General features: G+C 34.7%; 1 non-coding gene across 1 annotated transcript; it reads left to right on the top strand.

Moving 5' to 3' along the window:
• The first annotated feature begins 737 nt into the window (after positions 1 to 737).
• Positions 738 to 844, top strand: LOC141681729 (small nucleolar RNA R71). The gene has a single exon (XR_012559154.1). It is a non-coding gene; the product is annotated as a small nucleolar RNA R71 (small nucleolar RNA).
• Positions 845 to 8,936: the final 8,092 nt, after the last annotated feature.

Raw genomic sequence — 8,936 nt, forward strand, 5'->3', positions numbered from 1 at the left:
TAGCTTCCTTCCTGCCTGGTACTTCCGTGTCACTGGGAAGAGTGCCAGGTTGACGATTGAGCACTGCATTGGCTAATTGACCAATTTGATTTTCCAAGGTCTTGATAGAAACCGCCTGACTCTTGCACAACAACTTAAGTTCCTCAAAATCAGCACTAGTAGGTGCAGCTGCACTTCCCTGTTGAGGATATGATTGCCTTGTAGCATACTGCTGTGGTTGCTGGAATCCAGGTGGGTTAAACTGTTTACTCACTCCTTGCTGATACGGTAGTTGAATAGCATTCTGATTATTCCCCCAGCTGAAATTTGGATGATTTCTGTTGTTAGGATGATAGGTCGCTGGCACAGGCTGCTGTTGTCGCTGATAATTATTCACATACTGAACAGATTCATTTACAAGAGAATACTGATCCGTAGCATGAGAACCTGCACAAAGCTCACAAACCATAGCTATTTGATTAACTCCATACATAGCCAAAGAATCAACCTTCATTGATAGCGCTTGGAGCTGGGCTGCAATAGCGGTGGCTGCATCAACTTCTAGAATACCTGCTACCTTGCTTGACGTCATCCTCTGAGTTGGGTTTTGATGCTCATTTGCAGCCATCGTCTCGATAAGATTATACGCCTCAGTATAGCTTTTAGCCCATAAGGCGCCTCCAGCTGCTGCATCGAGCATGGGCCGAGATTGAGCCCCCAAACCATTATAGAAACCAGTTATCACCATCCAATCCGGCATTCCATGATGTGGACATTTTCTCAACATTTCCTTGTAGCGTTCCCAAGCCTCGCACATAGACTCCGTAGGTTGCTGCGCAAACTGAGTAAGAGCACTCCTCATAGCAGCAGTCTTTGCCATCAGATAAAACTTCACCAGAAACTTTTGCGCAAGATCTTGCCACGTAGTGATGGACCCAGCTGGTTCAGAATGTTACCAGTCTTTAGACTTGTCCCTTAGTGAGAATGGGAAAAGCCTCAACTTGATAGCCTCATCAGTCACGCCATTATACTTAAAAGTGCTGCAGATCTCGACAAAATTCCTTATGTGCATGTTGGGGTCTTCAGTTGCCGCTCCTCCAAAAGAAACAGAATTCTGCACCATCTGAATAGTGCCCGGCTTGATTTCAAAGGTGTTAGCTTGAATTGCCGGATGAAGGATGCTTGACTGAATGTCATCAATTTTAGGCCGAGAAAAATCCATAAGAGCTGGATCAGCTTGAACAATACGATCTCCCATGTTTACTGGTTCTTTCTGCTCAGTTCCTGAATCCGAATCCTCAAAATCTAACTTCTCCGGAATATTAAGAACTTCGTCTGTCTCCTCAGCTGTATCTAAAGTCCTCTTGCGAGCACGAGAACGAGTTTGCATAAACGCTTGCTAAAGTACCTGAAACACAACCGAAAAAAAAAGAAGAAAAAAAAATAAGTAACTACTACTTCCTAATCACTGAGTCCTAATGACCAATGATGGTAAGTACATAAACTAAATAAATACGCCGAGTCCCCGGCAGCGGCGCCAAAAACTTGTTAGGGCGAAAACACGCGCTAATATTCACGCAAGTATACGCGTTCGTAAGTAATATAGAATATTTTCTAGTTCGTTCCCTCAGAGACTCAGACTAAATTATTGTCTAATTAAACTCACTCACCAATGTATGATTACTTCTCAATGTTAAGATAATAACACTTAAAATTGTTGATTAAATATTAACTATAATTAACTACTTAATTAACCACTTAACTAACACTTCAATTTATCAATAATAAATCACTCATGAGATCACAACTTCATTATTACTTCCTTCTATAGCCATTGTTATTACCTTTAGCATGTGACAGTGATGATATTAATCGAATAACACGAAACTGATAAAAGCCAACTTTCATTGTACTAATACCATTCTACCAAGCATCCACAATTAAGATAGAAGTTGAATAGTCATCAATTATGTTGAGTTCCTATATGTCTACAGAAATTGACAACACAACGATTTAAGCACAAGTTATTCCTTTTTGATTACATAGGGCAAATAAAACTGTTAGAGTTACCCACTAATCATGCACAACGTACATGAACCTATGCTAGCATGGCAAGTTCTAAATCTCAAGATCCACCGTCGCTTCACAAGAGATTAACACCCTATCTTATATGTTCGCGATGCACATAAGACGAATACACACAACCAATACTAGATATCATGCAATCATCACACACTAAAGTATTAAACAATTAACTAAAGAATTCCATAATAAATCCGTTTCAACCCCATGATCACGATTAGCCCATAATAGAACTTATCGCCATCATGGGTTCATATGAAATCATGATAAACAAACACAAGAAAATAATAACTAAACTAATTATATTAAAACAGAGTACGTCACAAGAGTAAATAAGTCAAAGCAAGAAAACTAGCATCCAACGTTACAACGAAACAAGAATCACAAGAAAATATGCTTCCTCTTCGTTGCGGTGTGCTAAATCGGTCTTCTTCCTTATCTCCTTCGCTTCTTGCGTAAAACACAATCTTCTTTTTTTCCAATCCCTGTGAAAACGTCTCAAATCTACTTATATAATAGTCCCATAAAACTCAGATTACATAGAAGTTGGAAGCCAAACAGAAGTAGAAGTCTAAAATAATTCAGCAAAATTCCCGACCCTGCACGGCCGCTCAGCATAGCTGCGCGGGCGCGCAGGTTGCTGCGCGGCCGCTCAGCATAGCTGCGCGGGCGCGCAGGCCTCCACTGGAAAAAAATCCAAGTTTGCTCCGTTTCTTCGCCGTAATCTGCCCACTCCTTTCCTCTCGCAATGGTGAACACATGCCAAGGCTTATTCTTGATGATTCCTCCCCCGAAATGCAACTAATACCCTGAAATGCATAAACACTAGAAAAACACATCAAATACACAAAATACTTGATTTCAAGACACCAATTTAAGCCATTTTAAGACGTTCTAAGTGGTATAAAATGCCACTTATCACTAAACTTCTGTCAGATGAAGCTTTATAGTAGAAACCATTGACTTCACCTTTCCTGAGATTCCAGTCTAGCCATGAGCATTTCCTTTCCTTACTCTAAGAAAAGCAAACTTCTCAACCTTCCTGCTTCATATGAGACACTAATCCTTCATTGAATTGATATTTTGTCCTTTGATGCAGAACTGTCTGATAAGAGGATTTGTGCCTTGATTCTCCAGCAAGGAAGTTGCTTCAATTGTTATCAATGACTCCGATGATTAGTTGTTATCAGTGATAGCAATTGTTGAATCCATGATGACATCCCTTTTTCAGTATAGCTTGTCCCGTAATGAACACCTTTGCTGTCATCTCCAAAGATTATTGACGGAATAGCTTTAGTCAACTACATTTTATTGTGAGGCTCTTTCTTTCATTATATGCCTTGAGTATGAATTACCAAGAATATATATGAATCAATTACCTTGTTATGTCCTGCACACACAAATGGATTAACAGTTCTTGGTACCCAACTTATCAGTTTGGGTCCAGTTGGATTAGAGACTTTACTATAAATAGAGATAATTTAATAACCCCAAAATTTTGGACTTTTTGTAACCCTTATGGATAGTGATTTTGCTGATTATGCTGAATAAGGAAACTTTTCATACCACACTTTGTAGAGGTTCTTTTATTGTTATTCTGAGATCATATTAGTACTCTATATGGTATATAAGTGTATGTAAAGATCTTCAGAATCCAAATTCGAACACTTTGATTTTTCCCGAAAATCCATCAGATGCCGAAAGAATTGAGTATAAGGTAACAGGATAAAAAAGGATTTAAATTCAAGGATTATTAGAGAGGATCATAAAAGGAATATAATGTATTGAGAAAGGTTAAGGGAACCCAAGTAATAAGATCCCGGGTATGATCCCTCAAACGATAAATGAAAATGAAAGTTAAGCGAACCGTATAATAGATCAGCGATCATTAGCCAAGTAATTAGGAGTTAATCAAAGAGGTTAGTGATGATTATGTCATCACACCAACAAGAAGAGGACAAGTGTGGGAAGATGACATAGGAGGATGACATAAGCATGACCAAAAGGGAAGGAATTGTTGGTTGATTACAAGCCACACAAATTTTACCATGGTTAAAAGGTTAATTAAACAAAACAAAAACAAGCAAAACAAATCAAAAACACAAAACACAAAGTAGACTTCACCTTTCCCACAAGAGCTCTCGGCTTCATCTCTTTTTCAAAGAAGAAAAAATTCAAATTCAAGTTCCAAGCCTTGTTAATTAGTGAGGTAATAATCTAAGGTTCCTTGTACATAGATATAGATATCCTATGAATCTAAGCTTCAAATTCCTTCACAATCTCTTCCAATAATTCATGGAAGAAGAGAGTGAATAGTGTTTTTCAAGAACTTGAAATTTTGATCTTGTGTTTTTGTTTAGATAAAGCTTTAGTAAGGATTTTCCAAGGTTGTTTCAAGCTCATTAGTTACTCCTACTCTCAAGGAAGGTATAATCTCTTAACCTAGCATTATTATTGAATGTTAAGAGCTTGTTATGAGTAGTATAGTTCATGAGAGGCATGATTATTGTGTATTTAGAGATTGGTTGCTTTTGTGATGTTTTTGGAGTTGTAAATCTTGATTATTAGTTAATGAACTTAAGTAAGTTTTTAGTTCATGATTGAGAAATAGTATAAATTGGTTGTAATAATGATTGTGGGTTGACTGTGGATTGATTTGGAGTAGTATAAAATTTGGTAATCGCGTAAACATAGCCGTCGTAATGCCCGATTTACTTTAGACTGTTTTTGTCCTTAACATCAGGACCCGTGAACTCACTGTTAGGTTTTGACCATTGCCATGATTAGATAGTTCATGTTACGAGCTTCGTTTTGGTATGTGGTTCGCTTGAATCCGATGTACGGTTTAGGAGAAACGACCGTTTTAAGTAACGGCGTTTCGCGACCGAATCATTACCCCTCGCCTTACTTTGAAACCTTGGTTAAGGACCTTAAATGACTAATTGGAGTATAAAACAATTATGTGAAGTGTATTAAGCAGTTGGTAGGGTACTCGCGAAAGAATCTCCTTAAAACCCTTAATGGTTAATTTATTAAAAATAGTGGAGCCGAGGGTACTCGAGCGACTTAAGTGAATCGTTAAGCGCAAAAGCGAACGTTAGGGTCTAATTGGTTAATCTATAGATTCTTAAGCGACTTTGGTTTAATTCCAACTTATATGTTGTTTATAGGTTACCAGACTCGTCCCAAGCCTTTTATTACCCCCAGTCGCTTAGGCAAGTTTTCTACTCGTTATACTGTTGTTGTGATGTATATATGTATATGCATTATCTTGTGATAGATGCATGATGGTTAATTAGCAAATCTTGCGATATATTGGAGCATGCTGATATGGTTTATATGCATGTCAGTTTCGTAATCTTGATATCTATCTGTTGATTCCAATGCTTATAATTGCATAATACCTATGCTAGAGATAAGCAGTAGTTGCGTATACCCTTAGTATAGGGGACCCAAAGGCGAACATTTTCTAAAATCGGGAGTCGATGTTCCCGAGTATCTAATAGATATAGTTTTCAAAACTATTAATCGAATAAGGTTTATTCGATAACTTTATTTTTATTAATGAATATTACTTTGAATATTCCTTCGAGGACTTATGACTCGGTTTATTTTATTTAATGAATATTATTTTGAATATTTATTCGAGGACTTATGACTCTGCTTATTTACTAAATAATATTCTTTATTTTATTAAAGAATAATGTTTCGATAATCAAACTTATTTTTGATTATTCAAATAAAGATCGTACTTCGTATAAGTATACCTTTGGTTATTTATTATTCATTTCAAGTATGAGTTTTAAAACTTCTACTTCAAATTATTTATATAGAGATTATCCTTATGGGAATATTATTTAAATAATAATATTCAGATATTTTCTAATATATTAGGGACTGATTTATTTCATTAAATCAGCATTACTCCAAACATACTTAAAATTGTTTTCGAGTCTTCAAAATGATTTTAAAAGTTAGAGCGGATCCCAAAACTCATTTTTATATTTAAGATCTTCCTTTCAAAGGGGATTTAAATACTCGCTCAAAACCTGAGGGATCCGACTCTGTGGTGTATTTTATATTCGCAACGAGGTTGCTGTTTTGATAAATGAATTGATTACTTACCCAACGTTCAGGAAGTAAGTCCATCTATTGAGTCGGCATAAGCAACATTGGCTCAGTGGGCGTCCATGAAAGTGTAAGTGGCTCAGTGGGAGTCCATCAAATGCGTAAGTGGCTGAGTGGCAGTCCAGCATAAGGTCTTATTGTGGCCAGGGTGATGACCAATGGGGAATTCGTCCATCTACTAGTAGAAAAGGTTACTTATTGGTATTTTTGCCTGATCAGCAAGATATCGGGTTTATGCCAAAAATCTTTTCTTTCCAAAATTCATTGGATATTACAAACTCTGTTCATACTTTACATAACAGAGGTTTTGTAACGACTGGGAAATTTACGTTTATATTATATCAGAATCATAATCAATAAGGTGTGTTAATGTGTCATTTATGTGTGATTATCTGTTAAACCCTGTTTGTTATGTGTTACGTGCATTTCATGTCATTTATGTATTTTAAGGTATTTTTCAGATATTTTATTATGCATTCATCGTTTTCATTTCAAACGTTTTACGACCCAAACAATGATTTTAAAGCCAGTATTTCAAATAAAATAATGGGCCTTATTTTTCATCAAATGGCTTTTACAATGGCATTATTCTAAACATCTAGATATTTTATAAATTTTCTTGTTTTACGAAAAATGACTTTTCCGGGCTCCATTGAGTGTCAAAAACTCCACAAAAATCACATTTTTATGTTTATAAAATTATAAAACTTTCATTTATATTATTTCTTTGCATTTTTGCATTATTCACAATTTTTGGGAAATTTTGGCATATATATTGTATATATAAAATATTTATAAATTAAATTTTAATACTAAAAAATTATAAGATTAGGGACCTATTAATTTTAAAAAGTGTAGAATTACGGCCTTAATTTTAATTAGGAGTATTAATTTTACTACTATTAATAGCCTAATTTTTATTTAATTAATCATAATTATTAATTAAAAATCAGAAAAAAATTCAAAATTCTCTGCAGCCGGGTCGGGTTGAACAAATTCGGGTTGAGGATTCAATCGTTGATTTTGATCTGATTTATGTACCAAATCAAGCAGTTCGAGTATCCAAATCGAAGGTTTTGATCTGTTCTTTCCATTTCTAGCATCAATTTCACGTTTTAATTCGTAATTTTTGATTTTCAAATTCTAGGGTTTATGTTCGAATTAGGACTATTTGATTCTGGGGTTATTATGATGTTTTGATGATTGATATAACTTTGTTAGATGATTTACAGTTGATTCATGATGTTTAATTGAACAAACAATTCCTGGATTGTAATTCACGATTTCTAGGGTTTATGTCGGATTTTCAAAACACAACTCGATGATTTCTGTGAATATTTGGTTCTTGTAATGTTAGGGCTTTGATTGTATCTGTTCTTAGCTTCAATTTGCACTATAGAACGTTAAGTTTGGTTTACAGAATCAAAAGATAGGTTTTTGGCCGAAGTTGAATTCGATTTTTGACCGGAGATGAAGATTCTGAGATGTTTTTGGTATTTTGTGGCCGGAATCAGATTGGTGAAGTGATTTGGAATTGATTCAAGCTTAAAAACGAACCAAACGGTTCCGTTTTTGGCCTGAAAATGGCTCACCGGATTCTGCACCGGTGGCCGGATTCTGGGCAAACTCCGGCGTGTTCTTCACGACCCGGATTTTGACCCGTTTGACCCGTGTAAAATACTCAGGTTTGATCTGATTTTGTCAGGAATGGTTTTCTGACATATGTTTCTGGAATTTTGAATTTAATTTTATTTTTATTAATTCTAAAAATCAGATTTATTTATTTTATAAATTGATTAATTAATTGTTTAATTAATTGATTTATATTATAAATAATTCTGAATTATTTTCTAAAAATCAGATTGAATTATTTTCTTAATTATTTATTATTTAATTATTTATTAATTATTTAAAAATGATTAATTATTTTGATAATTAATCAAATAATTTTCAATAAATCATAATAAATTCATTTTAATTCCAAAAATTATAGAAAAATCATTTTTAATTCTGATTTTTCTTAAATAATGATTTACAAATTATTTCTGAGTTTTAAAAATTAATAATAATTATTTATAGTGAATAATAAATGGAATTATCAGTGTTTAATTAATAATAATTCAACCGTTAGTCCGATTCGAGTGAAACGAAAGCCTGTTGACTCAGACAAATGAATTCTCTTCATTAAAAATAATATCAAAGCTTAATTTCTTCTAAAAATTAGTTGATTTTGTTACTTGTTTGATTATCAGTCGTAATGCGTGCCGAGACGAGTCCGAAAAATCCGGAAAAATGGGAAATGAGTCAGATAACGATTAGTTGAGCGATCAGCGAGTCGATTTTGGTTCTAAAAATTATTTTAACTATAAAAAATGATTATGTGCCTATGTACTTATGTGTATTACATGGTTAATTGAGTCTTAATTGCTAGTAAGTAATATATGAGTCAGTCATAAGCGCATGGGTAGATGTTAGGAACGGTGTGAAGTCGATTCAAGATACAAATGAAGTACGACGTGACTTAACCAGTCTGTTTTGCCAACAGAAGCTAAGCCAGCCAGGCAAGTTGAGTCGGTATTAGTCCAAGGTGATAGACGAAAATGATCTAATTTCAGTGAGTCGCGCAAAAGGTAAGTTTTTCCCCTATTCTACTTTCAGAATAGTGATATTGATTCAAATGCTTATCACATTTGCACTCTTTTGATTATTGTTCTTAATCACTGATACACACTTGCTATTCCTTTGTT

Source organism: Apium graveolens, chromosome 8 (assembly GCF_009905375.1).
Source record: "Apium graveolens cultivar Ventura chromosome 8, ASM990537v1, whole genome shotgun sequence".
In the NCBI taxonomy this organism is placed as follows: domain Eukaryota; kingdom Viridiplantae; phylum Streptophyta; class Magnoliopsida; order Apiales; family Apiaceae; genus Apium; species Apium graveolens.